Here is a 27,424-nt window from a genome sequence, read left to right on the forward strand (position 1 = left end):
TGCACCATATGATAAAAAGCAACACCACAATTATGACAAACTGAAAGAGAATTATGAAGTTCTTCAACCCACTGAACTAGGTAAGCCGTGTCTGGCTTGCACCATTGCGTAATTCTGTTTTTCTCTTTTGCTTAAGCAAATACTGATTGTAATGATACTCTGTCGTCTCTCTATTGTTGAATGAGGCAAAGGAGTTGCCTTCATAATGAAGTATTTGTTCATTGCATTCAGATCATGAATTGTAGACTCCTGGACATCATCCTCTATACACAACATACCACTTCATCTACAAAAGAAAAAGAAATAAGGCACATCATACATAATCAACATAAGCATTCATCACTCATACAATCAAAAGCATCGCAGGTGGCCATCCAAGTCCATATCAACAGGTACATAACTATACCACTAAATCAACGTCAAACTATCTAGGTGACTACTCCGAGGTGTAGTCGGTGAAACCAGTGATCGTCGAGTCAGAGCATGTGGGGGCATCCCCCATGGTGTAGGACCAAGCATCGTCGGGAATGATGGTCGGTGGACTCAATGGCTCCTTGCGTGGTGGAGCCTTTCCCTCCTTAGCTGGGGGATTCTTCTTGGCCAGATCCACAAAAAACTTCATTAGGATCAGCTGTGGGTTCTTCTCAAGGAGTTCCTCCAAGCGGTCCTCGGAGCTCTTCTTCGTGTCCGTGGAGTCGACCCTAATGGAAGCTTCGTCGTTGGAGGAGGCCATAGCCAAAAAATCGATTGATGCTAACACCTTTCATCACACAATGGAAAATAACATAAGAATCAAACATGAAAGATATAACATGAAGAGCTCACGTAGATCGACCGCCATCATCAAAAGTCGATTTTCTTCCTCCAAGAACAACTCTCAACGACACTCTCTCACGTATGGTGGACACTCTCGCTGGTGCTGGTATATATGGTGGACACTCTCTCACGGGTATTTCAACTTTCGGTGATGGTTGAGCCCCTCGTGCGTTATCAAGATATAACATGAGGAGCTCACACAGATCAACCTTCATCGCTCAAAAGTTGATTTTTCTTCCTCCAAGAACAACTCTCATCAACACTCTCTCACGTATATACGGTGGACACTCTCGCTGCTGGTGGTATATATGGTGGACACTCTCTCACGGGTATTTCAACTTTTGATGATGGTTGAGCTGGGTGAGCCCCTCGCGCGTTATCAAGATATAACATGAGGAGCTCACACAAATCAACCGTCATCGCTGAAAAGTTGATTTTTCTTCCTCCAAGAACAACTCTCATCGACACTATCTCACGTATCTCATCGGTCACATCCGCACATAGCATCCATGCATACAACATTATCAACAATTATCTACATTTTTTCTTTTGAAAAAAAATGTATCTACATGGCATCCATCCATCTATCAATCCATCCATCTATCTATGCACCCATCTATCAATCCATCCATCTATCCATCCATCCATCTATCTATGCATCCATCTATCAATCCATCCATCTGTCTATGCATCCGTCTATCAATCCATTTATCTATACACACATGGAGAGGAGGAGGGGGGCTCACCGGAGGGAGGAGCTCGGTGTGGTGTGGGGGGCGGCGGTGGAGGGGCGCCGGTCGGTGGGGAGCAGAGGAGGAGGGGCGCCGGTCGGTGGGGAGCTGAGAGAAGAAACAACAGGGGGGAAATATGCTTAAGTAGTCGACGTCACATTTGCCGAGTGCTTGTCGGTGCTGCCCTCGGAAAAGAAATCGACTCTAGGTCTAGGTTAGATGATTTACCGAGAGCAGCTCTCGGAAAATACGTCCCCTAGATCTAGGTTAGATGCTTTACCGAGAGTCAACCTCGGAAAAAGTAGATATTCCCGAGGGCCGATAGTCGACCCTCGGTAAGTTCTGCTCTAATTTTTTTGTCTTTGTTTTGTTTTGCACTATCTTTTTTGTATCTCATATTTCATATCCTTTTATGACCAAAGTTTATAAATTCCATGACTTTTGATGATTTTTTTCAAAACTCAACTTTAAAGAGTGTAAAGTTGTAAGTGCATCTAGTGCCACCCCTAGTTGGTTTTGGAGTATTGACGGCAAACCTAGTTGAGGGACTAATGTGTTTGTGAGAATTGCAGGAAAACACAGGTAGAAGTCCCTCATTGATTCGGTTTTACTACCAGAGATGACCCCTAAAAATGTACGAAGACATTGAAGACAATGGTGGTTTATGAAGATATTCATATTGAAGACAATGACATGAGAAGACTCCCTATGAAGCTTTTGAAACTCGAAGACCTAGATCCTTCGTAGTTTTATTTCATTCATGTTGCGTCATAGGAACCACCGTACTGTTAAGTGGGGTCGAAGAGAACCAGTCAGAATGACTGAAGTGATGCCTAATTCAAATCCTATGTCTTCGAGCGAAGCCTATGAGAGAAAATCTTGTCCAGAGTCAGACAAGTCAGCTTTACTTGTAGCCCAAGTAAAGTTGCCGTGTGAGTTCGAAATCCGACCGTTGGTACACGTGTCAATTCCTTAGTGACCCAGGGTTATTTCGGACAGATCAGGTCGGGTTGCCAAGTGGCTATAAATAGTCCACCCCCCCACAACCTTAAACTGTTGGCTGCTCAAATTTCAGTGCACGGCTTTTGTCGTTTGAGAGCAACCCACCTCAAGGCCTTTGAAAGAAAAATTCCCAGTGAGGAGAAAAGCCCTAACCACCCAGAGCCAGAGTAAATTGGGCATCACTTAAGTCTTCGTGTCTGTGTGATTTGAAGACTTATTACACTTGAGGACTGTGCATCCTCCAGACGGTTAGGCGTCGCGTTCTAAGCATCCAAGAGAAATTGTGGATTGCCGGTGAACGAAGTCTGTGAAGGTTTGGGAGTCTACCTTGAAGACTTACCTGAGTGATTGGGCAAGGTCTGTGTGACCTTAGCTCAAGGAGAAAACGGTGAGGACTGGGTGTCTTGGACTAAGTGTCCCTGACTGGGTGTCCGGGACTGTGTGTCCTTTGGTTTAAATACCTAGCCGCTCCATCCAGACGTACAGTTGTCACAGCAACTGGAACTGGTCCAACAAATCATTGTCTTCAACGTGTCACTGGTTTCATCTTCACTTCCTTTCACTTACAGTTATTCATTGTGAAGTCATTGCATGCTTGCTTTATCTTTTGTCTTCACAACATGGATGTATGATCTGTTTGACTTCATAACTTCTTCCTACCTGATCCTTATTACACTGAAGCTGTTGTCACTGCACTTTCACTCTATTGAATACATGACCATGGCTGGACTAGTGTAATCTAACTTCCGCTGCATAGTAATAGGCATAATCTTCACTGTTTGTCTTCATAACTCTCACGTTTTGAAGACTTTCATAAAAATCGCCTATTCACCCCCCCTCTAGTCGATATAACGCACTTTCAATTGGTATCAGAGCTTGGTGCTCCCTTGTTCTGTGTGATTCGGTTTAACCACCTGGAGTTTTAGCTATGTCGACTGCAGGGATAATCAAAGTCTCCGCTGCTTGTCCCGTCTTCGATGGAACTGAATATCCCTACTGGAAGAATAAGATGCGCATGCATCTTGAAGCCATTGACGTCGACCTATGGTATGTCGTCGAAAACGGCGTTCCCAAGGCTGGAGAAGGTGTCACTGCTGCTGATGTCAAGAAGTTCGTTCAACTGGACTCTACTGCCAAGAATATCATCTGTGGTCATCTGACCAAAGGACAGTATGGCCGTGTGAGTGCCTTGAAGACATCCAAACTGGTCTGGGATTGGCTCTCCAAAGTTAATGAAGGCATATCAACCCAGAGAGATCAAAGAATCAGTGTCCTTCGCAATCTCTTCAACCGCTTCAAACGAAATGACAATGAGAATGTCCAGCACACCTTTGATCGGCTCACTGACATCACAAATGAGCTTCAAGCCCTCGGCGCTACTGAGATCACCAAACATGAAATCGTCAAGACGCTGCTGAGATCACTTGATAGTTCGTTTAACATTCTGGCCCTGATGATTCAAGAACGTCCTGATTTCAAGACACTCGATCCGTCTGACATACTTGAGAGGCTCAACACACATGAGTTTCAGCTTTCTGAGAAAAGAGATATCTACGGCCCAAACTATGGGCGAACTCGTGCCTTGAAGGCAAAAGCTGTCTCCTCATCTGAAGAAGAATCTGACTGCAGTTCTGATGATCCTGAAGACATTGGAAGAGAACTTGCAATGCTAGTGAAGAAGTTTCAAAAATTCACCAAGAAGAAAGGCTTCAGAAAATCTTCACGATCAAGCTCAAGGAATGATGAAGCTTCTGCTCATGACTACAAGAAGAAAACATGTCACAAGTGCAAGAAAACTGGGCACTTCATCTCTGAGTGTCCACAGTGGGACAATGAGAACAGAAGGAAGAAGAAGAGCAAGGAATATGACTCTGACGACAAGAAGAAGAAGAAATACTCAAAGTCTTCTTCCAAAACTTCATCAAGGTCTTCATCACACAAGAAGAGCTCATCTGGCAAGGCACGTGCGTTTGTTGGAAAGGAGATGGATTCAGAGGAGGAGTCCGCATCTGAGGAGGCAGAGGTGGAGTCTGAGGAGGAGTCTGATTCTGGCATTGCGAGTCTGGCTACAGCATACGTCGCCAAGTCCATCTTCAATACTGAAGACAATGACTGCATCACCGACACCGACGCAAATGACAAGAACGACTCCACTCCTACCTACTGCTTCATGGCACGCGGTGCCAAGGTAAACACACGCACAACTCGCTATGAAACATCTAGTGACGATGACTCTGAATGTGATTCAAAACCTAGCTACAAAACACTTGCTAAAATTGCAACTGAACAACAGAAAGCAATGGAACATATTCAAAAATTGTTAGACAGAAGCGATGATCTGTTGGGTGCTGAAATGACTCGATCTGAATCCTTAATTGAAGACATAAAAAACCTTCACGTTAAGTATCAGGAACTTGAAGATCGTCATGATACTCTCTCAACAACTCATGAAAAGCTTTCCTATGATTATCTTCAAAGGAAGCAAGAACTTGAGAAATTGAGGGTGGCTCATGAAGATCTTCAAAAGGAAAACGAGTCACTTCGCGCTGAACAGATCAGTCCCGCTCAGGAAGGATTTGAACCACCATGTCTTAAATGCATTGAGCGTGATAATGCTGCTTCTGTTGCTGAATGTTCCACTGCTACTACTGTTTCAATATCTTCAACTGTTGATGTGGTAACTAACCCCTCTGCTGAGGATACCACTGCTATTGCTGATGAGAATGCTAGGTTGAAGACATTGCTTGAAACAGGGATGTACAAAAGTCTGAAAGGGCATCAGACATTATGTGATGTCCTTAAGAAGCAGATTCTGAACCGAAACCCTAGGAAAGAGGGTGTTGGGTTCGTGAGGAAAATTAATGCAGATGGGTCTTACTGGAAACCTGAGCAGTACCCCAAAACCACATGGGTTGCTGCAAAGGAATCCTCAGCAGATCCATCCAATCTGTCTGGCTTCACTTGTGCTAACCCAATTATCATTGATGAATCCTTTGATGCAAACTATAAACTGTTTAAGAATCAGAATGATGAAGTGTTTGCCAGGTACATTGGTACTAACTGCAGGAATGGACCGCCTATGAAGAAGATCTGGGTTCCGAAAACATGTCTGGAAAATCTTCCTGTGAATGTCTTCGTGACACCCCACTTGAAGAAGACAAACCTCAGACCAAAGGCTTCATATGGTCCAAATGCTTCATACAAACAGGGGACTCACCTGAGTCGCACTAACGCAAATGTTTTGCAGGGGAACCATACTCAGGCATATGAATATGAGAGTGGTTCATCGAACCGTCATGTTCATATGACCAAAAATTATTCCGCTTATTCCTATGAGTATTATTGTCCACCTGCTAGACTGTTTGCTAAGGTTTCAAAGCCAAAATTCTCAGATGCTGCACTTAAACTTATAGCTTCTAAGCCACCCTTGAAGATGTGGGTGGTTAAGAAAGCTTAACTCTCCTTTGCAGGGAAAGGTCTCCAGCACAAAAACAAAATCTTCTGATGCTATTGCTGGGGACCATAAAAATCTTGTGGGGCGCAAGATAAAATGCCCAAATGGCATCATTATGTACTTCGTTCCTGAATCGCATGCTACTCTCCCCATTAGTCCTAATCTGGATCTAAGTTTTCATAACCCACTGGTTCATCAAATGTTTATGCTTCACAACACTTTTCGTGAAGCCTATCCCCCTAACTGCACTGTAGGGTACGATACCAGCGACTTCAAAGTCTTCAGAATGGATTATTGACAGTGGGTGTACAAATCACATGACTGGCAGAAGAAGCCTTCTTATGGACTCAACTTTACGTCCATCCGACAAGAGCCACATTACATTCGCTGACAGTGGTAAAAGTAAGGTATTGGGTCTAGGTAGAGTTGCAATCTCAAAGGATCAACACATGGATAAAGTCATGCTTGTTGAATCCCTTGGCTTCAACTTAATGTCTGTCTCAATGCTTTGCGATTTGAATATGATTGTAATGTTTGGCAAATATCGCTGCCTGGTGCTAATGGAATCTGACAAATCTCTAGTGTTTGAAGGGTATAGGAAAGGTGATTTGTATGTGGTAGATTTCTCAGCAGGACCACAACTTGCAGTATGTCTTCTTGCAAAAGCTTCAGAATGCTGGCTTTGGCATCGAAGGCTTGGGCATGCTGGCATGAGGAACCTCCACACCCTTGCGAATAAAAAGCACGTCATAGGCATCGAAGGCGTCAAGTTCAAGAAAGATCACTTATGCGGTGCCTGTGAAGCAGGGAAGATGACAAGGGCAAAACATCCTTCGAAGACAATCATGACCACTACTCAACCCTTCGAATTGCTTCACATGGATCTTTTCGGTCCCACTCACTACTCAACTTTTACTACTTCTGCATGTCTCTATGGCTTCGTAATTGTTGATGATTATTCTAGATATACTTGGGTGCACATAATCCTTTACAAGACTGAAGTGCAGGATGTCTTCAGACGCTTCGCAAATCGAGCTATGAACAATTTTGGCGCCAAGATAAAGCACATCAGAAGTGACAATGGCACTGAATTCAAGAACACTGGCCTTGATACATATCTGGATACCTTGGGCATCACACATGAATTCTCAGCTCCATACACGCCACAGCAGAATGGCGTCGTCGAACGCAAGAACAGAACACTCATTGAGATGGCCAGAACAATGCTAGATGAATACAAGACTCCAAGAAAATTCTGGACTGAAGCCATTGATACTGCATGCCATATAATCAATCGTGTTTATCTTCACAAGCTTCTGAACAAGACATCCTATGAACTCCTAACTGGCAAGAAGCCAAATGTCAGTTATTTCAGAGTATTTGGCGCAAAATGCTGGATCAAGGACCCACACCACACCTCAAAGTTTGCACCAAAAGCACATGAAGGCTTCATGCTTGGATATGGAAAGGATTCACACTCCTACAGAGTCTTCAATCTCTTCCACTACAAAGTGGTTGAAACAGTGGATGTGCGATTTGATGAAACCAATGGATCACAAAGAGAGCAATTGCCAAATGTGCTAGATGAAGTTCCAGCAAATGAATCAATCAAGCTTATGGGAACTGGAGAAATTGTACCTTCTGAAGCTCAACCTGAAGAAGAACTTATCATCTCAGCCCCTGATCCACATGAAGACAATGCTCAGACTGAAGATATACCTTCAAATGACCACTTAGATCAGCAAGAGCAAAGTCTTCGCACCACACACCCTCGTGTTGCAAATGAAGTACAAATTGACAAAATACTGGACAGCATCAATGCACCTGGTCCACTCACTCGTTCAAGAGCAACTCAGCTAACAAACTTCTGTGGGCATTTCGCATTCGTCTCAATATCAGAACCCAAGAAAGTTGAAGAAGCCTTCATGGAACCTGAATGGATTCAAGCTATGCAAGAAGAGCTTCAACAGTTTGAGCTGAATAATGTATGGGAACTGGTTAAGTGCCCTGATCCACGGAAGCACAACATAATAGGCACCAAATGGATATACCGCAATAAGCAAGATGAGCATGGTCAAGTTGTCAGAAACAAAGCTCGTCTAGTTGCTCAAGGATATACTCAAGTGGAGGGCATTGACTTCGATGAAACATTTGCTCCTGTGGCTAGGCTTGAAGCCATACGCATACTACTGGCCTATGCAAATCATCATAACATACTTCTCTATCAGATGGATGTGAAAAGTGCCTTTCTCAATGGCAAGATTGAAGAAGAAGTGTATGTTGCACAACCACCTGGCTTTGAAAATCCAAAACATCCTGATATGGTATACAAGCTCAACAAGGCACTGTATGGCCTCAAACAAGCCCCTAGGGCCTGGTATGATACACTCAAGTACTTTCTGAAAAGCAAAGGCTTCATACCTGGTTCCCTGGATCCCACTCTTTTCACGAAGACATATGATGGTGAACTGTTTGTGTGCCAAATATATGTGGATGACATTATCTTCGGCTGCACCAATCAGAAGTATAGTAAAGAGTTTGGATACATGATGCAAGAGCAATATCATATGTCCATGATGGGGGTGCTGAAGTTCTTTCTCGGTCTTCAAATACGGCAACAACGCAACGGCATCTTCATATCACAAGAGAAATATCTTAAAGAGTGCCTGAAGAAGTTCGGTATGCAAGACTGCAAAGGCTTCACAACACCAATGCCAGCCAAGCATCATCTGGGTCCCGACGACAATGGTAAAGAGTTCGATCAAAAGGTATACCGCTCCATGATTGGGTCTTTGCTTTATTTATGTGCATCTAGGCCAGATATTATGCTTAGTGTTTGCATGTGTGCTCGATTTCAAGCGACACCAAAGGAGTCGCATCACTTAGCTGTGAAGCGAATTCTTCGATATTTGGCTCACACCCCAACTCTAGGATTATGGTATCCAAAGGGCTCAGAGTTTGATCTGGTTGGATTTTCGGATGCTGATTATGCTGGTGACAAAGTTGATCGCAAGTCTACATCAGGCACATGTCACTTTCTGGGACGATCACTTGTATGTTGGTCTTCAAAGAAGCAGAACTGTGTATCACTCTCCACTGCTGAATCTGAATACATTGCTGCTGGATCTTGCTGCGCTCAGCTTCTGTGGATGAAGCAAACACTCAAGGATTATGGCATTCATCTGAAGCAAGTGCCACTTTACTGCGACAACGAAAGCGCCATCAAGATTGCCAACAACCCAGTTCAGCACTCGAAGACAAAGCACATTGAAATTCGTCATCACTTTCTCAGAGATCATGTTGTGAAGGAAGACATTGATATCATACACGCCAACACTGAAGAGCAATTGGCAGATATCTTCACAAAGCCCTTGGATGAGAAGAGATTTTGCAAGTTATGGTGTGAGCTAAACATCTTGGAATCCTCAAATGTCCTGTGATCAGGCACACATCCTAACACTTAAGCATATTGATGACGTAGATGTGCAACACACGAAGTAGCGTATATCTTCAAACAATGAAGACATACATTCTAAGTGTGAATACATTAATGCGGAATTTGACTTCGGAGCGCCACGATAATTGTGCGCCGTATCTGGGTCTAATACTTCCTATACGGTGGGTAACGCCACCACCAAACGTTCCATTTTGAAGTGTTTCTCTCATGGCGTTACCTCTCAATGTCTTCACAACTGGCTTGGTTTCATTGTCAATATGTCTTCATGATTATCTTCACTGCGTTGATTATATGGATATATATGTACTGATGTTCTGTCCTCTACAGCATTCACTTATAGCTATGTCTTCTTGGATTGAATCTTTTGAACTAAGTGAATGTGATCGGACCCTAACCTCTCTATGCTTTCTATCTCAAACTCTATCTCTCCAAGTCATATGCATTCTGTTGAAACCGTCAACTTCACTGTGTCCTTGTCAGCTGAAGACATAGTGACAACCATAAAAGTCCGTTTTTAATGCTCATTCCTCCACATAAGATCCGGAGAAGAAGGAACGACCGCCCGACAATTTAGGCGTGCGTGGGACATGGAACAAATCACAATAGCGCAGTGCCTCAAATGCGAACCGCCAGGGTACCTGCGTAATAGCACAGTGCCGCCTCTATCCCTATAAATACACGATTCACTGCGGTCATTATCTCCTTCTTCCACCCTCACACGAACCCTAGCGCCACCGCTAGCACTCGACGACGTCGGCGACGAAGCGCTTCACTGCCGCAACCTCTCCGACGCCGTTTTCACGCCGACAGCGGACATCGCTCTCTCCGCCGTCGCCGTAGGTGTCTTCCGTCGCCAAGTTAGGGCACGGAGGATCGAACTGCTCGGCCTCAAATCTCACTTCGTCTAGCAGTTCCAAGTGTGGTAAATAAAACCTCTTTTTACAGCTTCTTTTGATCATACAGTTCAGTCACTTTCTGCCATAAGAAGTTTCTCTTCACACCAGTTAAATCTCTCGCTGCATCTCATAACATGCCTAGTATATTCACTTGTACTTCATAAAGTAGTTAGATTCCTCACTTGTACTGATCTATGGGTTCGTACAAATCTGGAACCAACTTCTTATCTATAAGTGAATGTCTTCGCATAATGAGGTCAATGTCTTCTAAACCGATTTATCTTCAAAATCTTCTGAGAATGCATATGACCTCTTCCCCTTCCCTCGCACCTTAATGCTGTCACAGCTACATGTCCGTGGGAGAATCCTTCGGTTCTCATAGTCTGCATTCATTTGCAGAGTACTTGCAGCATCACATCAACTCGACTGAAGCCAGTTCTTGCAGAAGGAAGCCCTTGAAGCCTTTGAACATCTTGAAGCCTTCCAAGTTATCCATGGCTTCAGAAACAGCAGCAAGGAAGGGAGGCAGACAGCGACGTGGTGAAACGTCCAAAGATCTGCCTGATGAATTGGCAGAGATGTACAAAACTGATCCTGAAGAAAGCTATGGTCAGCGCAAGACACGAATCCAATGGATTCGAAGATATTGGGCAGAGCAATGGTTCCACTACCGCTTCGTCACTCAGGAATATGCGGAGAAGTGCGCCATCAAGAGACCGTGGGGAGATGTATTATACAAAAATCTCGTACCCAAGTCCAAAGACGAAGCCATTGCTCAAGGATTCTATCCATGCATGGTGAGAGGACCACAGCCAGCTGAGGCACATCCGTCATCACTTCTCTGGTGCCGCGATGATAATCTCTTCAAGCGCAACTTTCAGTTTGCACAACAGTCAGCGAAGATAAACAAGAAGAAATTTGGGCTTGACTTCAACCCTGGTCCCTCCTCACCAAGGGCAGATGGCACACGCAACGCCAATCCCAATATCATCGGGCCGTATGCCAATCTTGCAGGCCTCATCACTCGCATCCTAGTCCAAGGGACTGCTGTGAATGACCCTCCAGCAGATACTGAGTCAGATGACGCCCCTGCTGCTCTGAAGCCAAAGCAGAAGAAGCCAAAAGCTCCAAAAGCTTCAAAGCCAGCCGCTTCTCCCAAGATCGCAAGAGTGAAGCCTTTAGCAACTGCACCTCCTGAAGCCAGTGTGCAGTCAGAACGCTTATCACGAGTGTCCAAGCCCCAAAAAGCCAAGAAGCCTCAGCCACACACAGGCAAAGAGCTCACGGTTGTTGACATTCTGCGCTGCGAAGCCATTGATCTCTCAAGCGATGAAGATCTTGGAGATGATGCTCTTGAGCAGCTCATCAAGAGCAAGGAGGAGGCTGAAATCTTCAACAATCTGCCTCTGTTTGATGTCGCCATCATCCACAACTTCATCGATGAATGGTTTGACACACCAGACATAAGCTTCAATGATCTGCAGCTACCCATAGGCCTCAGCGTTGCCTTTCAAGGTGCAATCGCTTCAGAACTTGCAATAGCCCAGCGAATTGTAGAACTGAAGCAGAAAATTGATCATGAAAAGGCTCAGTTCAAGAAGCACGTGGCCAAGCTCAGTGTGCAAGAAGTGAAAAACTTCAAGATCATGTTGCACGAGCTGAAAGAAAACTTCCTGAAGACGCGTGCCGAAGCTCAAGGCTCACGAGAACGCATGAAGACTTTGGCTGAACGTTGCGTGCAAGCCTCCAATGAGGCAGAAAAGCGCAAGGCACTTGGGCGTCCCGGCATTGACCCCGGGATGGCCGCGAAGAAGAAAAAGAAGGCGGCTGTGCCCGAACCTGAAGCGCCAAGGTCAGAACCTGATGCTCCGATTGTCTTCCCCGCTGCAACGACTGGCTCGAAGCCAAAGAGTCAATCAACCGCCTCACAGCACAAGAAGACACGAACTGCAGAGGCTAAGGCTAAGAAGAGAAAACATTCTGAAGCCTCTCCTTCTGAACCCATTATCAAGAAGCGCAAGACCAAGAAATCTCGGGCTGCTCCCACAGAGCCCCTGATAGTTGAACCACTCTGCGTCCGCTATCCTGACGCAGATCGTCAGATGACAGTGCATGAGCCTGGTTACATAGAGGCTCCGCACGCTGAAGACATTCCAGCAGCCAACCCTAATGCTGCTGAAGACATTGGTCCCCAAGACAATGTGCAAGGTGATGCAGCCCTTCCTCAGCTTGAGACAAGCGAACAGATCAGTATTGGTCGTCCATTGACGCCAATCACACAAGATGCATCGTGGGCAGATCGCCCACAGGAGGAAGATGAGCCCCAACCCACTGCAACTCCACCGGCGCCTACCCTCCATAGGCTTCGCAGAGGGCCAAGGGCTCAGGCTGTTGAAGACATTCCGGCTGCATCAGCCGAAGAGCAAGCAGAAATACCACAAGCTCCAACTCCCCCGCACCAACAAGAAGCAGTTCTCAAGGAGAACGTGCCTGAAGCTGAAAATGTTGAGGCTGCCACAAACAACGCCGAAGCAAATGTGGAGCCCTCCCCAACAACAGCTTCAGAAGACACCGAAGCTACTGCTCCTGAAACCTGAGTCTGCTGCCGGACCACAATTCCACTATCATATTGCGCACAGGCCCCAGGTCCAGAAGCCGATCCCACGACTACCAAGGTTCCCAGGTCCTGCATCAGCTCCTGGTTCCTTCAACATCAACGGCTTCAGGGCAGATAACACGTTTTTCGACCGCTCCAAGAACCCTTATTCAAGGGAACGGATTGTATCAGATAGGTTCTGGAGCCATCAACAGCGCAGCTATTATTCATGCATCCTCTACAACCAAGGCCGCATCTTTCCTCACAAGCGCCTTGAGGTTGAAGCTGTTGAAGGTCTGTCTGGTCTAGAAGAAGCATTGGATTGCTTCAAGCAAGTGGGTTTGCTGCCATTTATCACTGACGAAGAGCACTGGAACGAAGAGCTTCTGCTCCAGTTCTATGCCACTTTGCATATCAAAGGCTATAACAGAGATCCGAAGACATGGATCCTGGAGTGGATGACAGGCAATATCCATCATGAAGCCAATGCTTTCGACCTAATTGAGCTTACCGGCCTTCCCACTCCTGGCGAATTCTTTGAAGAAGGGTGCCAACTCCATGCTGAAGCCATTGAGAGCATATTTCAGTGTCCTGAGCCAGATATGAGTCAGATGCTCTCAATGATGAAGCCATTTCCTCCAAATGCACCCTATCCAACTAGGTTCTTCATTGAAGATTTAGAGTACCTGCCCAGAACAATATATCACATCATAAGGCGGACTCTCTGGCCAGTCAAGGGACACTCTCGATATGCAACGATTGATGGTGCAATGAAGACTCTCATCTTCTGCATTCTTCATGGCAAATGCTTCAATGCACAGGATCTCTTCATCCGTCAATTTGCTGCGTCTGCTTCAGAACTGTTTGGCTTAAAGTTTTATGCTCCTTGGGTTATGAGGCTAATCAAGCTTCACTCTGCAATCTCCTATCAACCCTCAGCCCGCAATCATAGGATATTTTTGCCCGATATGGACACATCTACCGAAGCAATATATCCAGAGCCGGCCAAGCAACCACTAAGTCTTCAGAATGCAGAACACCAGAGCTTCACTCAAAATATTGAAGGTGTTGAAGCTCTCTCTCGCGTGTATCCAATGGCTGGCACCACACGTGCCCCTGCCTCAACTGAAGCCACCAACAGCACAGCTGCAAAGAGACCCAAGAAGCGCACTCGTGCACTCAATGACAGAGAGCTTCTTGTGGCTCTTCACCAAAAGCAAGATAGGCATCACGACTGGCTCAAGAGGCAGATGAGAAGCATCATGCAAGACGTCAATCGCCTCAGAAATATGGCAACCAAGAATGCATTTGTCACACACGAGACCTGTCGCCGCACTTGGAAGGGCCTCACCATGATGTGCCCTGAAGCTGAACTGCATGAGGATGGCTTCACAGAGCACTTCAAATTTGACTCCACGCCTCCAAGAAGAGCGGTGATGCGCAGCACACCATCACTTGAAGAGTCAGAGTTCTCTTCTTCTGCTGCCACCGTGTCTGCCCGTATTATTGAAGAAGAAGACGACGCGACATCATCTCCACCTGCTTCAACGCGCGTCGAATCTGCACCAAGCTCGTCTGCACCACCGCCAAACAACTCCACCGACCCTGTTGCACCTGGGAACGCGTAGAAACCTCTATGTCTTCAAACCTTTTTGGTCATCACTGACAAAAGGGGGAGAAGCATGTGATGGTTATAGTCTTCAAGCGGGTCACTTTGGGCGGGTGCCACTATATTTTGCTACAATTTTGCTTCGTGCTTACAACTCCCGTTCTTGCTACATTTGCTTCTTGAGTTGTAACACTTAGCCTTGATGGCCGTCTGCTACCTGCTTGTCACTCCGTTATGCGAAGATAAATTCCGCATGCGCGATGATAAATTCCGCACTTATCTCTTACTGCAGACGTCCATTTTCCATTATGCATGACATTATCTTCATATACTTTCACATGCATAGTGGATTGTCATCATAAGTTGAAGTGGATCTCCACAAGTACAACCTGCCATGTGCATTTGCATTCAAAAGGCAAATTACTTATATGCACATCTTCAGTGGGAGCCCTTGAAACTTATGAAGACAAATTCCTTTACTATTTCACAAATTATGTTCCCTGTTGAAAACATCAACTAGTTTGTCATCAATCACCAAAAAGGGGGAGATTGTAAGTGCATCTAGTGCCACCCCTAGTTGGTTTTGGAGTATTGACGGCAAACCTAGTTGAGGGACTAATGTGTTTGTGAGAATTGCAGGAAAACACAGGTAGAAGTCCCTCATTGATTCGGTTTTACTACCAGAGATGACCCCTAAAAATGTATGAAGACAATGGTGGTTTATGAAGATATTCATATTGAAGACAATGACATGAGAAGACTCCCTATGAAGCTTTTGAAACTCGAAGACCTAGATCCTTCGTAGTTTTATTTCATTCATGTTGCGTCATAGGAACCACCGTACTGTTAAGTGGGGTCGAAGAGAACCAGTCAGAATGACTGAAGTGATGCCTAATTCAAATCCTATGTCTTCGAGCGAAGCCTATGAGAGAAAATCTTGTCCAGAGTCAGACAAGTCAGCTTTACTTGTAGCCCAAGTAAAGATGCCGTGTGAGTTCAAAATCCGACCGTTGGTACACGTGTCAATTCCTTAGTGACCCAGGGTCATTTCGGACAGATCAGGTCGGGTTGCCAAGTGGCTATAAATAGTCCACCCCCCCACAACCTTAAACTGTTGGCTGCTCAAATTTCAGTGCACGGCTTTTGTCGTTTGAGAGCAACCCACCTCAAGGCCTTTGAAAGAAAAATTCCCAGTGAGGAGAAAAGCCCTAACCACCCAGAGCCAGAGTAAATTGGGCATCACTTAAGTCTTCGTGTCTGTGTGATTTGAAGACTTATTACACTTGAGGACTGTGCATCCTCCAGACGGTTAGGCGTCGCGTTCTGAGCATCCAAGAGAAATTGTGGATTGCCGGTGAACGAAGTCTGTGAAGGTTTGGGAGTCTACCTTGAAGACTTACCTGAGTGATTGGGCAAGGTCTGTGTGACCTTAGCTCAAGGAGAAAACGGTGAGGACTGGGTGTCTTGGACTAAGTGTCCCTGACTGGGTGTCCGGGACTGTGTGTCCTTTGGTTTAAATACCTAGCCGCTCCATCCAGACGTACAGTTGTCACAGCAACTGGAACTGGTCCAACAAATCATTGTCTTCAACGTGTCACTGGTTTCATCTTCACTTCCTTTCACTTACAGTTATTCATTGTGAAGCCATTGCATGCTTGCTTTATCTTTTGTCTTCACAACATGGATGTATGATCTGTTTGACTTCATAACTTCTTCCTACCTGATCCTTATTACACTGATGCTGTTGTCACTGCACTTTCACTCTATTGAATACATGACCATGGCTGGACTAGTGTAATCTAACTTCCGCTGCATAGTAATAGGCATAATCTTCACTGTTTGTCTTCATAACTCTCACGTTTTGAAGACTTACATAAAAATCGCCTATTCACCCCCCCTCTAGTCGATATAACGCACTTTCAAAAGTAAAAAACATGAGAAGAAAGCAGTTGTTGACCGTGGGGGCTAGCAATGCCACCGGAGCACCGCACCGGGCCCTCATACATGTCGTACGGTGTGGTGGCATGTTCGAAGAGGTGGCACGCGTCTCCGGGTGTGGCCCCCCTCACGGAGGGCGATGACACAGTAGTAGACGTTCTGCGGTAACGATGCGGCATGAATATTATTAAATACTCGGAGCGTGATAAAATCATGAGTTTTTTACACGACGTGGGCACATGTGCTATAGGACTGATGGTAATTTTTCATAATTTTTGGTAATGGAGAAGTATCTCATAAACTTCCCTCTCCGCGGATTGCTCTTCGCGTGCCTATGACTCTGGCCGGCGGCCTCCGGGGGCTAGCACATGCCACCAAATCTTGTGTAGGCGGCCTCTCACAAGTCTGGAAGTGTTGTGGCGGTTGCAAACGCCCGACACGCGTCTCCGGGGTGTGCCCCCCTCACGGACAGCACCGCCGCTGGCACCTGGAGGGGGGAAACGGACGCGTCGGGTCTACACGGATGGGGTCTTGCTGTGGCTTTGGCCCGGATGTTGCTCCAAAGTGTTCCGATGGGCTGACCTAACACAACCGGGTGGAGAGTTCCACTGGTCAAAGGCCGTCCATGCAAAGTCAAAGGGCTAGATCCCGTGGCCAAACGCTACAGGGTTAGGCGGGACGGGGGCCCTGGGGAGGTAGCAATGCCACCGGAGCACCGCATCGGGCTCTCATACATGCCGTACGGTGTGGTGGCATGTCCGAAGAGGCGGCACGCGTCTCCGGGGTGTGGCCCCCCTTACGGACGGCGATGACACAGTAGTAGACGTTCTGCGGTAACGATGCGGCGTGAATATTATTAAATACTCAGAGCGCGATAAAATCATGAGTTTTTTACACGACGTGGGCACATGTGCTATAGGACTGATGGTAATTTTTCATAATTTTTGGTGATGGAGAAGTATCTCATAAACTTCCCTCAGCGCGGATTGCTCTTCGCGTGCCTACGACTCTGGCCGGTGGCCTCCGGGGGCTAGCACATGCCGCCAAATCTTGCGTAGGCGGCCTCTCACAAGTCTGGAAGTGTTGTGGCGGTTGCAAACGCCCGGCACGTGTCTCCGGGGTGTGCCCCCCTCACGGACAGCGCCGCCGCTGCCACCTGGAGGGGGGAAACGGACGCGTCGGGTCCACACGGATGGGGTTTTGCTGTGGCTTTGGCCCGGATGTTGCTCCAAAGTGTTCCGATGGGCTGACCTAACACAACCGGGTGGAGAGTTCCACTGGTCAAAGGCCGTCCATGCAAAGTCAAAGGGCTAGATCCCGTGGTCAAACGCTACAGGGTTAGGCGGGACGGTGGCCCTGGGGAGGTAGCAATGCCACCGGAGCACCGCATCGGGCTCTCATGCATGCCGTACGGTGTGGTGGCATGTCTGAAGAGGCGGCACGCGTCTCTGGGGTGTGGCCCCCCTTACGGACGGCGATGACACAGTAGTAGACGTTCTGCGGTAACGATGCGGCGTGAATATTATTAAATACTCGGAGCGCGATAAAATCATGAGTTTTTTACACGACGTGGGCACATGTGCTATAGGACTGATGGTAATTTTTCATAATTTTTGGTGATGGAGAAGTATCTCATAAACTTCCCTCACCGCGGATTGCTCTTCGCGTGCCTACGACTCTGGCCGGCGGCCTTCGTGGGCTAGCACATGCCGCCAAATCTTGCGTAGGCGGCCTCTCACAAGTCTGGAAGTGTTGTGGCGGTTGCAAACGCCCGGCACGTGTCTCCGGGGTGTGCCCCCCTCACGGACAGCGCCGCCGCCGCCACCTGGAGGGGGGAAACGGACGCGTCGGGTCTACACGGATGGGGTCTTGCTGTGGCTTTGGCCCGGATGTTGCTCCAAAGTGTTCCGATGGGCTGACCTAACACAACCGGGTGGAGAGTTCCCCAGGTCAAAGCCCGTCCGTGCGAAGTCAAACAGCTAGATCCCGTGGTCAAACGCTACAGGGTTGGGCGGGACGGTGGCCCTGGGGGGGGGGGGGTAGCAATGCCACCGGAGCAACGCACCGAGCCCTCATACATGCCGTACGGTGTGGTGGCATGTCCGAAGAGGCGGCACGCGTCTCCGAAGTGTGGCCCCCCTCACGGACGGGATGACTGAGTAGTAGACATTTTGCGGTAACGATGCGGCGTGAATATTATTAAATACTCGGAGTGCGATAAAATCATGAGTTTTTTACACGACGTGGGCACATGTGCTATATGACTGATGGTAATTTTTCATAATTTTTGGTGATGGAGAAGTATCTCATAAACTTCCCTCTCCGCGGATTGCTCTTCGCGTGCTTACGACTCTGGCCGGCGGCCTCCGGGGGCTAGCACATGCCACCAAATCTTGCGTAGGAGGCCTCTCACAAGTCTGGGAGTGGTGTGGCGGTTGCAAATGCCCGGCCCGCGTCTCCAGGGTGTGCCCCCATCACGGATGGCGTCGCCGCCGGCACCTGGAGGGGGGAAACGGATGCGTCGGGTCTACACGGATGGGGTCTTGCTGTGGCTTTGGCCCGGATGTTACTCCAAAGTGTTCCGATGGGCTGACCTAACACAACCGGGTGGAGAGTTCCACTGGTCAAAGCCCGTCCGTGCAAAGTCAAAGGGCTAGATCCCGTGGTCAAACGCTACAGGGTTAGGCGGGACGGTGGCCCTGGGGGGGGGGGGGTAGCAATGCCACCGGAGCACCGCACCGGGCCCTCATACATGCCGTTCGGTGTGATGGCATGTCCAAAGAGGCGGCACACGTCTCCGGGGTGTGTCCCCCTCACGGACGGGGATGACTGAGTAGTAGACGTTCTGCGGTAACGATGCGGCGAGAATATTATTAAATACTCGGAGCGCGATAAAATCATGAGTTTTTTACACGATGTGGGCACATGTGCTATATGACTGATGGTAATTTTTCATAATTTTTGGTGATGCAGAAATATCTCATAAACTTCCCACTCCGCGGATTGCTCTTTGCGTGCCTACGACTCTGGACGGCGGCCTCCAGGGGCTAGCACATGCCACCAAATCTTGCGTAGGCGGCCTCTCACAAGTCTGGAAGTGTTGTGGCGGTTGCAAATGCCCGGCCCGCGTCTCCGGGGTATGCCCCCCCTCACGGACGGCGCCGCCGCTGGCACCTGGAGGGGGGAAACGGATGCGTCGGGGTCTACACGGATGGGGTCTTGCTGTGGCTTTGGCCCGGATGTTGCTCCAAAGTGTTCCGATGGGCTGACCTAACACAACCGGGTGGAGAGTTCCACTGGTCAAAGCCCGTGCGTGCAAAGTCAAAGGGCTAGATCCCGTGGTCAAACACTACAGGGTTAGGCGGGACGGGGGCCCTGGGGGGTAGCAATGCCACCGAAGCACCGCACCGGGCCCTCATACATGTCGTACGGTGTGGTGGCATGTCCGAAGAGGTGACACGCGTCTCCGGGGTGTGGCCCCACTCACGGACGGCGATGACACAGTAGTAGACGTTCTGCAGTAATGATGCGGCGTGAATATTATTAAATACTCGGAGCGCGATAAAATCATGAGTTTTTTACATGATGTGGGCACATGTGCTACAGGACTGATGGTAATTTTTCATAATTTTTGGTGATGGAGAAGTATCTCATAAACTTCCCTCTCCGCAGATTGCTCTTCGCGTGCCTACGACTCTGGCCGGCGGCCTCCGGGGGCTAGCACATGCCGCCAAATCTTGCGTAGGCGGCCTCTCACAAGTCTGGAAGTGTTGTGGTAGTTGCAAACGCCTGGCCCGCATCTCCGGGGTGTGCCCCCCTCACGGACGGCGCTGCCGCCGGCACCTGGAGGGGGGAAACGGACGCGTCGGGTCTACACGGATGGGGTCTTGCTGTGGCTTTGGCTCGGATGTTGCTCCAAAGTGTTCCGATGGGCTGACCTAACACAACCGGGTGGAGAGTTCCACTGGTCAAAGCCCGTCCGTGCAAAGTCAAAGGGCTAGATCCCATGGTCAAACGCTACAGGGTTAGGCGGGACGGGGGCCCTGGGGGTTGCAATGCCACCGGAGCACCGCACCGGGCCCTCCTACATGTCGTACGGTGTGGTGGCATGTCCGAAGAGGCGGCACGCGTCTCCGGGGTGTGGCCCCCCTCACGAACGGTGATGACACAGTAGTAGACGTTCTGAAGTAACGATGCAGCATGAATATTATTAAATACTCGGAGCGTGATAAAATCATGAGTTTTTTACACGACGTGGGCACATGTGCTATAGGACTGATGGTAATTTTTCATAATTTTTGGTGATGGAGAAGTATCTCCTAAACTTCCCTCTCCGCGGATTGCTCTTCGCGTGCCTACGACTCTGGCCGGCGGCCTCCGGGGGCTAGCACATGCCACCAAATCTTGTGTAGGCGGCCTCCCACAAGTCTGGAAGTGTTGTGGCGGTTGCAAACGCCTGACACGCGTCTCCGGGGTGTGCCCCCCTCACGGACGGCGCCGCCGCCGGCACCTGGTGGGGGGAAACGGACGCGTCGGGTCTACACGGATGGGGTCTTGCTCCGGCTGTGGCCCGGATGTTGCTCCAAAGTGTTCCGATGGGCTGACCTAACACAACCGGGTGGAGAGTTCCACTGGTCAAAGGCCATCCATGCAAAGTCAAAGGGCTAGATCCCGTGGCCAAACGCTACAGGGTTAGGCGGGACGGGGGCCCTGTGGAGGTAGCAATGCCACCGGAGCACCGCATCGGGCTCTCATACATGCCGTACGGTGTGGTGGCATGTCCGAAGAGGCGGCACGCGTCTCCGGGGTGTGGCCCCCCTTACGGACGGCGATGACACAGTAGTAGACGTTCTGCGGTAACGATGCGGCGTGAATATTATTAAATACTCGGAGCGCGATAAAATCATGAGTTTTTTACACGACGTGGGCACATGTGCTATAGGACTGATGGTAATTTTTCATAATTTTTGGTGATGGAGAAGTATCTCATAAACTTCCCTCACCGCGGATTGCTCTTCGCGTGCCTACGACTCTGGCCGGCGGCCTCCGGGGGCTAGCACATGCCGCCAAATCTTGCGTAGGCGGCCTCTCACAAGTCTGGAAGTGTTGTGGCGGTTGCAAACGCCCGGCACGTGTCTCCGGGGTGTGCCCCCCTCACGGACAGCGCCGCCGCCGCCACCTGGAGGGGGAAACGGACGCGTCGGGTCTACACGGATGGGTTCTTGCTGTGGCTTTGGCCCGGATGTTGCTCCAAAGTGTTCTGATGGGCTGACCTAACACAACTGGGTGGAGAGTTCCACAGGTCAAAGCCCGTCCGTGCGAAGTCAAAGGGCTAGATCCCGTGGTCAAACGCTACAGGGTTGGGCGGGACGGTGGCCCTGGGGGGGGGGGTAGCAATGCCACCGGAGCAACGCACCGAGCCCTCATACATGCCGTACGGTGTGGTGGCATGTCCGAAGAGGCGGCACGCGTCTCCGAGGTGTGGCCCCCCTCACGGACGGGATGACTGAGTAGTAGACATTTTGCGGTAACGATGCGGCGTGAATATTATTAAATACTCGGAGTGCGATAAAATCATGAGTTTTTTACACGACATGGGCACATGTGCTATATGACTGATGGTAATTTTTCATAATTTTTGGTGATGGAGAAGTATCTCATAAACTTCCCTCTCCGCGGATTGCTCTTCGCGTGCTTACGACTCTGGCCGGCGGCCTCCGGGGGCTAGCACATGCCACCAAATCTTGCGTAGGAGGCCTCTCACAAGTCTGGAAGTGGTGTGGCGGTTGCAAATGCCCGGCCCGCGTCTCCAGGGTGTGCCCCCCTCACGGATGGCGTCGCCGCCGGCACCTGGAGGGGGCAAACGGACGCGTCGGGTCTACACGGATGGGGTCTTGCTGTGGCTTTGGCCCGGATGTTACTCCAAAGTGTTCCGATGGGCTGACCTAACACAACCGGGTGGAGAGTTCCACTGGTCAAAGCCCGTCCGTGCAAAGTCAAAGGGCTAGATCCCGTGGTCAAACGCTACAGGGTTAGGCGGGACGGTGGCCCTGGGGGGGGGGGGGTAGCAATGCCACCGGAGCACCGCACGGGCCCTCATACATGCCGTTCGGTGTGATGGCTGTCCAAAGAGGCGGCACGCGTCTCCGGGTTGTGTCCCCCCTCACGGACGGGGATGACTGAGTAGTAGACGTTCTGCGGTAACGATGCGGCGAGAATATTATTAAATACTCGGAGCGCGATAAAATCATGAGTTTTTTACACGATGTGGGCACATGTGCTATATGACTGATGGTAATTTTTCATAATTTTTGGTGATGGAGAAGTATCTCATAAACTTCCCACTCCGCGGATTGCTCTTCGCGTGCCTACGACTCTGGACGGCGGCCTTCAGGGGCTAGCACATGCCACCAAATCTTGCGTAGGCGGCCTCTCACAAGTCTGGAAGTGTTGTGGCGGTTGCAAATGCCCGGCCCGCGTCTCTGGGGTGTGCCCCCCCTCACGGACGGCGCCGCCGCCGGCACCTGGAGGGGGGAAACGGATGCGTTGGGTCTACACGGATGGGGTCTTGCTGTGGCTTTGGCCCGGATGTTGCTCCAAAGTGTTCCGATGGGCTGACCTAACACAACCGGGTGGAGAGTTCCACTGGTCAAAGCCCGTCCGTGCAAAGTCAAAGGGCTAGATCCCATGGTCAAACGCTACAGGGTTAGGCGGGACGGGGGCCCTGGGGGTTGCAATGCCACCGGAGCACCGCACCGGGCCCTCATACATGTCGTACGGTGTGGTGGCATGTTCGAAGAGGCAGCACGCATCTCTGGGGTGTGGCCCACTCACGGACGGCGATGGCACAGTAGTAGACGTTCTCCAGTAACGATGCAGCATGAATATTATTAAATACTCGGAGCGTGATAAAATCATGAGTTTTTTACACGACATGGGCACATGTGCTATAGGACTGATGGTAATTTTTCATAATTTTTGGTGATGGAGAAGTATCTCATAAACTTCCCTCTCCGCGGATTGCTCTTCGCGTGCCTACGACTCTGGCCGGCGGCCTCCGGGGGCTAGCACATGCCGCCAAATCTTGCGTAGGCGGCCTCTCACAAGTCTGGAAGTGTTGTGGCAGTTGCAAACGCCCGGCCCGTATCTCCAGGGTGTGCCCCCCTCATGGACGGCGCCGCCACCGGCACCTGGAGGGGGGAAACGGACGCGTCGGGTCTACACGGATGGGGTCTTACTATGGCTTTGGCCCGGATGTTGCTCCAAAGTGTTCCGATGGGCTGACCTAACACAACCGGGTGGAGAGTTCCACTGGTCAAAGCCCATCCGTGCAAAGTCAAAGGGCTAGATCCCGTGGTCAAACGCTACTGGGTTAGGCGGGACGGGGGCCCTGGGGGGGTAGCAATGCCACCGGAGCACTGCACCGGGCCCTCATACATGCCGTATGGTGTGGTGGCATGTCCGAAGAGGCGGCACGCATCTCCGGGGTGTGGCCCCCCTCACGAACGGCGATGACACAGTAGTAGACGTTCTGCTGTAACGATGCGGCGTGAATATTATTAAATACTCAGAGCGCGATAAAATCATGAGTTTTTTACACGACGTGGGCACATGTGCTATAGGATTGATGGTAATTTTTCATAATTTTTGGTGATGGAGAAGTATCTCATAAACTTCCCTCTCCGCGGATTGCTCTTCGCTTGCCTACGACTCTGTCCGGCGGCCTCCGGGGACTAGCACATGCCGCTAAATCTTGCGTAGGCGGCCTCTCACAAGTATGGAAGTGTTGTGGCGGTTGCAAACACTACAAAAAAAAGACACATCCGTGACATTTTGGGCCGAACGAAATTTTTTTCTGTCATACATATGACACTTCAAAGACGATAATTGTGGCAAAACCCGGTATCATCATAGATGTGGTGGGCTCCTACTTCTATGACAAAAAATCATGACCGAAAATGGGCTTTTCGTCCTGGGCGGGCCGGAGACGCAGCTGCATGACATTCTTTGGGCCGTCCATGACGGAAAAAACCATGGTAGAAGCGAGGGGGAGGAAAATTTCGGGGAGTTCCCGGTTACGGTGGGAGGTCGGGGGCCGAGCGATGCGCGTTTCTCTCGTACACGTACGCGCGTGTGTGCGAGGCGCTGACTCTAACTGAACCCGAGCGAGGCGTTGGGCTCTAACTGAACCCGAGCGATTGCACTGCAGGCTACGCGTTACTGAACCCGAGCGATCGATCGATGGCTGTTAACTGAACCCGATCGAGCGATTCCTGCACTACTCCTGCTAACTGAAGCCGATCGATGGGATGAGCAGTGTGCGTTGCGGGGGGGTTTGGATGAACAGTGAGCGGTGGCGTTGCCTCTGGATGAACAGGACCCCGTGGTGTGGTGGAGGGCTGGATGAACAGTAGACGCTGGAGGGGTGCCCGTGGAGGGGTGGATGAACAGGACCCCGTGGTGTGGAGGGCAGGATGAACAGTAGACGATGGAGGGGTGCCCATGGAGGGGTGGTTGAACAGGACCCCGTGGTGTGGAGGGCTGGATGAACAGTAGACGATGGAGGGGTGGTTGAACAGTAGCCGGTGGAGTAGCGCGCGGTGGAGGCTGGATGAACAGGAGCCCGTGGAGGCTGGAGGAGGTCGACGGTGGATGAACAGTAGCTCGTGGAGGCTGGAGGGGGTCGACGGTGGAGATGAACAGTATCCCGTGGAGTCCCGTTTTGCGGTACGCCACACCCCTCCCGATGAACAGGACCCCCGTTTTGACCATAGCGCTCCAACAAGTCAGTTTCCTCCGTTTTGCGGTACGCAACACCCCTCCCGATCAACAGGACCCCCATTTCGACCCTAGGAGGTCCGTTTCCTCCGTTTTGCGGTACGCCACACCCCTCTCGATCAACAGGACCCCCATTTCGACCGTAGGAGGTCCGCTTCCTCCGTTGTGCGTACGCCAGGCCTCGTTTCCATCGCCTCTTCCGTCCAAGCCCTCCCGATGAACACGACCATGCATTTCGTTGCCTCCCGATGAACACGACGCATTCTGTTGCCTCCCCATGAACACGACGACGACGCTGTTTCTCCGTTCCGACCCAGCCATGTACACGAGCCCTCGCCGTACGTATGCGCGAGTAGGCGTTCGAGACCCCGCCCGTATGTACACATACGTGGCCGTATTTTCTTTCTTGCACCCTGGCCGCTGTACGTACGTGTACATGCTACGTGCGCGCCTCTAGTACGACACATGCGTGCCTCTACATCGACCAGTATATATGTACGTACACGTTCGCGACCAAAATGACAACGCTACGTACGCTTCGACCAGGTGGGTCCCGACTGTCAGGCACTTCCTTGCCTGCGAAGATGTAGCTGGTGGGTCCCAGCAGTCAGGGGGCGAATCGTTTTTTTTTGCTCGGACGCACTTCCTTGCGTGCGAAGATGTAGCTGGTGGGTCCCAGCAGTCGGGGGGCTGGTGGGTCCCAGCAGTCAGGGGGGCGAATCGGTTTTTTTGCCCGAACGCACTTCCTTGCGTGCGAAGGTGTAGCTGGTGGGTCCCAGCAGTCAGGGGGGAAACATTTTTTCGCGAAATACGGTGGCCATTCCGATGGGTCCCTGCTGTCAGGTGGAGGAATCATTATCTTCCGCGTAATAAGGAGGCACTTCCTTGCTGCCGCCGTGGACCCAGCTGTCAGCCTCTCCACGTACAGTCCACGTCCGATGGAAGTCGTTCCTTGACCACGTTGACCACGCCGCGCCGAGAGCACCAGGGCGGTGGACGACGGCGAGGCCTAGGAAGGGGACGACATGGAGGCAGGGAAGACTCGGCAGTTGTTTCCCATGCGGAGGGGAGTACGACTGTACGAGGGTTTACTGGTTCGTCTGCCGTCACCGGAGAATAATAGCAGGTGTGGGTGAGTAGAGGGATGGCTAGGTCAGCGATGGGAGTATGGTCGGGCGGTGAGGCTTGCGCGGCAGCACAGCCGGCCGCGCGGAGGAGGGAGCAGGCAGTCCCGTCGGCGCTTGTTTGAGCGGCTGGAGCAGAAAAAGCAGAGATTGAAGAAGCACGATGGCCGTTGGATGGACATCCAACACTTAGTGCTTGTGCGTCAACCTTTTTTTAGGAAAGCCTCAAATCTGTGGAAAACAGCATACAACCCATCTGCCATTATTTCTAATAATTTACAGCCCATTTGCTAATTCTTAAGGTTTTTTTGGAGCCCATATTCTTTTTGTTAGCATTACAGCCCATATTGTGGCAACGGTTAAAAAATTATACGAAATTTTGCATATTTCGGTGCGGTCCGAACTGTTTTTAATCCCGAAATTTCGACTCACATTCAAACTGATTTTAAAAATAAATGTATATCAATATAAAATCCAACAAATTCTCCACGCATAAAAATTAATGTCATTTAAAATCTTGAAATGAAAAAAAAGATATTTGAAACTAATTGCCGGTTTGATGTGTTTTAAAAATGTACAGCCCATTTCTCATTACTGATGGGCCATTTTCTCGGCCAGCCGAATGAAAGCTCTCCTCGTCTTGAAAGATTTGCAGCCCAATAGGCCTGACAAAGCGACTTACTTGGCAAATCACAAAAAAACTGGGCTGTGGCCGTGGACCTAGCTGTCAGCCTCTCCACGTACAGTACTCTTCCGATGGAAGTCGTTCCTTGACCACGTTGACCACGCCGTGCGGAGAGCACCACGGCGGTGGACGACGACGAGGCCTAGGAAGGGGACGACGCGGCAGTGGAAGCCCGCGCGGAGAGGACTACGAGGGTTCACTGGTTCGGCTGCGGTGTGAGGCTGCCGTCGCCGCAGGGCCTAGCCGGCGGTGGGAATAGTAGGGGGCGGTGAGGCTCTGCAGCAGCACAGCCGGCCACGGGAGGCAGGAGCATGTGGCACGACCGGCACTGCTTTGGG

The sequence above is a fragment of the Triticum urartu genome, chromosome 2A, assembly GCF_056163025.1.
Source record: "Triticum urartu cultivar PI428250 chromosome 2A, HENAU_Tu73, whole genome shotgun sequence".
Lineage (NCBI taxonomy): Eukaryota > Viridiplantae > Streptophyta > Magnoliopsida > Poales > Poaceae > Triticum > Triticum urartu.